General features: G+C 48.5%; 1 pseudogene; it reads left to right on the forward strand.

The window, feature by feature from the left end:
- Positions 1-283: 283 nt before the first annotated feature.
- Positions 284-1,647, forward strand: LOC111184592 (tubulin beta chain pseudogene; annotated as a pseudogene).
- The last annotated feature ends 3,659 nt before the right edge of the window (positions 1,648-5,306 follow it).

Raw genomic sequence — 5,306 nt, forward strand, 5'->3', positions numbered from 1 at the left:
TATCTTTGTGTTTCCTAAAAATTAAAAAAGCCCTATATTAACCCTCTTAGGTTATGACACAGGCAAAATTATCAATAAAATCATAGCCTTTACGCAAAAGCCTCCAAGCTCTCTCAGACCTTCCTGCCGCCACATTAGGACCTCACTGTTCCAGCCTCCAGGACCCATCCCATCCTTCCAGCCTGCGATCAGCAGCAGAGAAAAACTAATTACATACCATTTTCTTGCCCCGTACACACTTTGAACAGAGCAAAAAGATCATAGTAAATTTTAACAGTGAGGGAATTTGTGCACATCTAGGCCAGTCAGTGTGGCAGTCAAATCGGTGCCAAGTTCTGGAAGGTGATCAGTGATGAACATGGCATTGACCCCACCAGCACCTATCATGGGACTAGCAACCTGCAGCTGGACCGCATCTCCGTGTACTACAGTGAAGCCACAGGTGGCAAATTTGTTCCTCGTGCTATCTTGGTGGATCTAGAACCAGGGACCATGGACTCTGTTCACTCAGGTCCTTTAGGTCAGATCTTCAGACCAGACAACTTTGTTTTTAGTCAGTTGGAGGCAAGCAACAACTGGGCCAAGGGCCACTATACAGAGGGGGCCAAGCTGGCTGACTCGGTCCTGGATGTGGTTCGGAAGGAGGCCGAGAGCTGTGACTGCCAGCAGGGCTTCCAGCTGACCCACTCGCTGGGAGGGGGTATGGGTTCTGGAATGGGCACCTTGCTCATCAGCAAGACCTGTAAAGAATATCCTGACCACATCCTGAACACCTTCAGTGTGGTGCCCTCACCCAAAGTGTCCGACCCTGTGGTTGAGCACTACAACGCCAACGTCCATGAGCTGGTGGAGAACACTGATGACACTTACTGCACTGACAACAAGGTCCTTTACGACATCTGTTTCTGCAACTTCAAGCTGACCATGCCAACCTACAGGGACCTGAACCACCTCGTCTCAGCCACCATGAATGGTGTCACCACCTGCCTCTGCTTCCCTGGCCAGCTCAATGCTGACCTCCACAAGCTAGCAGTCAACATGGTGCCCTTCCCACGGCTCCACATCTTCCTCCTGGCTTTGCCCCTCTAACCAGCCATGGAAGCCAGCAGTATCGGGCCCTCCCTGTGCCCGAGCTCACCCAGCAGGTCTTAGATGCCAAGAACATGACGGCTGCCTGTGACCCCCGCCATGGCCCGTACCTCACCGTGGCTGCTGCCTCCCGTGGATGGATGTCCACGAAGGAGGTGCATGAGCAGATGCTCAACATGCAGAACAAGAACAGCAGCTACTTCATGGAATGGATCCCCAACAATGTCAAGACGGCCATCTGCGACATCCCACCCCATGGCCTCATAAGGGCACTCACCTTCATTGGCCACAGCACGGCCATCCAGGAGCTGTTTAAGTGCATCTCAGAGGGGTTCACTGCCATATTCCTCCAGAAGGCCTTCCTCCACTGGTACACAGGTGAGGGCATGGATGAGATGGAGTTCACCGAGGCTGAGAGCAACATGAACGACCTTATCTCCGAGTACCAGCAGTACCAGGATGCCACTGCAGAAGAGGAGGATTTCAGTGAGGAGGCCGAAGAGGAGGCGTAAGGCCGAGTCCCCACAACCGCAGGCTTCTCAGTCCCCTCAGCCTTCCTCCTCAACCGCCCCTTTCTTCTCCCTCAGAATTTGTGTTTTCTGCCTCTATCTTGCTTTTTCTTTTTGGTGGGGGGGGGTGGTTTCTAGAACACTGCCTGGTATATGATAGGTGCTCAATAAATATTTGTTGTTTGTTGAATGTCTGCTCTCTCTTTCCACTCTGGGGCACCTAGATTTCTGCCATTCTGGGTAACCCTATATTTCCTTCTCGTGCCCACTCCTCCGACCTGTCCAGTTAACATTTCCCTCTCCTGTTTTTCAGATAACTCTCCAAGAAGCCAAAAATAAATGGGAATTGAAAACAAAAACAAACCAACGAACAAAAATAAAAGCCTCCAAGACCTCCTGAACTGAACAATTCTAATCCTCCCTGGGAATGGCTCTGCCATTGGGTTATGAATCTTTTTAAGCTGCAGTGTTTTATATAAAATAAATATATTTTACTTAAATATATTTTTACACAAATGGAATTTCTATATTTCAAGGTAGAATTGTATGTAACTATGCAATTTGGTCAGTTGGATTTAGTTCAGTTGACCTTCCTACCATAATATTAAAGGGTATAGAGATATAATAGTTCTAACACTCTTAGAGCTTTAAAAACTGCTAGGATGGGGGAGGAGTTTCAACATGGCGGAAGAGTAAGACGCGGAGATCACCTTCCTCTCCACAAATACATCAGAAATACATCTACATGTGGAACAACTCCTACAGAACACCTACGGAATGCTGGCAGAAGACCACAGACCTCCCAAAAGGCAAGAAACTCCCCACATACCTGAGTAGGGCAAAAGGAAAAAGGAAAAACAGAGACAAAGAATAGGGACAGGGTTTCCCTGGTGGCGCAGTGGCTGAGAATCTGCCTGCTAATGCAGGGAACATGGGTTCGAGCCCTGGTCTGGGAGGATCCCACATGCCGCGGAGCAACTAGGCCCATGAGCCACAACTACTGAGCCTGCGCGTCTGGAGCCTGTGCTCCGCAACAAGAGAGGCCGCGATAGTGAGAGGCCTGTGCACCGTGATGAAGAGTGGCCCCCGCTTGCCACAACTAGAGAAAGCCCTCGCACAGAAACGAAGACCCAACACAGCAAAAATAAATTAATTAATAAACTCCTACCTCCAACATCTTCCAAAAAAAAAAAAAAAATAGGGATGGGACCTGCACCAGTGGGAAGGAGCAGTGAAGGAGGAAAGGTTTCCACACACTAGGAAGCCCCTTCGCGGGCGGACACCGCGGGTGGCGGAGGGGGTAAGCTTTGGAGCCACGGAGGAGAGCACACCAACAGGGGTGCGGAGAACAAAGCGGAGAGATTCCCGCACAGAGGATCTGGGCCGACCGGCACTCACCAGCCCGAGAGACTTGTCTGCTCACCCGCCGGGAAGGGCGGGGCTGGGAGCTGAGGCTCAGGCTTCGGAGATTGGATCCCTGGGAGAGGATTGGGGTTGGCTGCGTGAACACAGCCTGAAGCGGTTAGTGCCCCACAGCTAGCAGGAAGGGAGTCCGGGGAAAGGTCTGGAGCTGCCGAAGAGGCAAGAGACTTTTTCTTGCCTCTTTGTTTCCTGGTACGCGAGGAGAGGAGATTAAAAGCGCCGCTTAAAGGAGCTCCAGAGACGGGCGCCAGCCGCGGGTTTCAGCGCAGACCCCAGAGACAGGCATGAGACACTAAGGCTGCTGCTGAAGCGACCAAGAAGCCTATGTGCGAGCACAGGTCACTCTCCACACCTCCCCTCCCGGGGAGCCTGTGCAGCCCGCCACTGCCAGGGTCCTGGGATCCAGGGACAACTTCCCCGGGAGAACGCACGGCGCGCCTCTGGCTGGTGCAACGTCACGCCGGCCTCTGCCGCCACAGGCTCACTCCGCATCTGTACCCCTCACTCCCCCTGACCTGAGTGAGCCAGAGTCCCCGAATCAGCGGCTCCTTTAACCCCGTCCTGTCTGAGAGAAGTACATACTCTCTCGAGCGACCTACACGGAGAGGTGGGGCCAAATCCAAAGCTGAACCCCGGGAGCTGTGCGAACAAAGAAGAGAAAGGGAAATCTCTCCCAGGAGCCTCAGGAGCAGCGGATTAAATCTCCACAATCAACTTGATGTACCCTGCATCTGTGGAATACCTGAATAGACAACAAATCATCCCAAATTGAGGAGGTGGACTTTGGGAGCACCGATGTATATACTTTTTCCCCTTTTTCTCTTTTTGTGAGTGTGTATGCTTCTGTGTGTGATTTTGTCTGTATAGCTTCACTTTTACCATTTGTCCTAGGGCTCTGTCCATGTTTTTTATTATTACTTTAAAAAAATTCTTTTTCTTAATTAGTTTTTACTTTTTATTTTAATAACTTTATTTTACTTTACATTGCTTTATTTTATTTTATCTTCTTTCTTTCTTTCTTTCTTTTCTCCCTTTTATTGTGAGCCATGTGGAGGACAGGCTCTTGGTGCTCCAGCCAGGAGTCAGGGCTGTGCCACTGAGGTGGGAGAGCCAAGTTCAGGACACTGGTCAACAAGAGACCTCCCAGCTCCACGTAATATCAAATGGTGAAAATCTCCCAGAGATCTCCATTTCAATGCCAAGACCCAGCTTCACTCAATGACCAGCAAGCTACAGTGCAGGACACCCTATGCTGAACAACTAGCAAAACAGGAAGACAACCCCATCCATTAGCACAGAGGCTGCCTAAAATCATAATAAGGCCACAGACACCCCAAAACATACCACCAGATGTGGACCTGCCCACCAGAAAGACAAGATCCAGCCTCATCCACCAGAACACAGGCATTAGTCCCCTCCACCAGGAAGCCTACACAACCCACTGAACCAAACTTAGCCACTGGGGACAGACACCAGAAACTACAGAAAATAGGAACCCGCAGCCTGTGAAAAGGAGACCCCAAACACAGTAAGTTAAGGAAAATGAGAAGACAGAGAAACACACAGCAGATGAAGGAGCAAGATAAAAACCCACCAGACCTAACAAATGAAGAGGGAATAGGCAGTCTACCTGAAAAAGAATGCAGAATAATGATAGTAAATATGATCCAAAATCTTGGAAATAGGATAGAGAAAATGCAAGAAACATTTAACAAGGACCTAGAAGAACTAAAGAGCAAACAAACAGAGATGAACAATGTAATAAATGAAATTTAAAATTCTCTACAAGGGATCAATAGCAGAAATAACTGAGGTAGAAGAATGGATAAGTGACCTGGAAGATAAAATAGTGGAAATAACTACTGCAGAGCAGAATAAAGAGAAAAGAATGAAAAGAATTGAGGACAGTCTCAGAGACCTCTGGGACAACATTAAACACACCAACATTCGAATTATAGGGGTCCCAGAAGAAGAAGAGAAAAAGAAAGCGTCTGAGAAAATATTTGAAGAGATTATAGTTGAAAACTTCCCTAATATGGGAAAGGAAAGAGTTAATCAAGTCCAGGGAGCACAGAGAGTCCCTTACAGGATAAATCCAAGGAGAAACATGCCAAGACACATATTAATCAAACTATCAAAAATTAAATACAAAGAACAAATATTAAAAGCAGCAAGGGAAAAACAACAAGTAACACGTAAGGGAATCCCCATAAGGTTAACAGCTCATCTTCCAGCAGAAGCTCTGCAAGCCAGAATGGAGTGGCAGGACATATTTAAAGTGATGAA

Source organism: Delphinapterus leucas, chromosome 3, assembly GCF_059928025.1.
Source record: "Delphinapterus leucas isolate spDelLeu-1000000601 "Yukka" chromosome 3, BTC_Dleu_Yukka2, whole genome shotgun sequence".
Classification (NCBI taxonomy): Eukaryota; Metazoa; Chordata; class Mammalia; order Artiodactyla; family Monodontidae; genus Delphinapterus; species Delphinapterus leucas.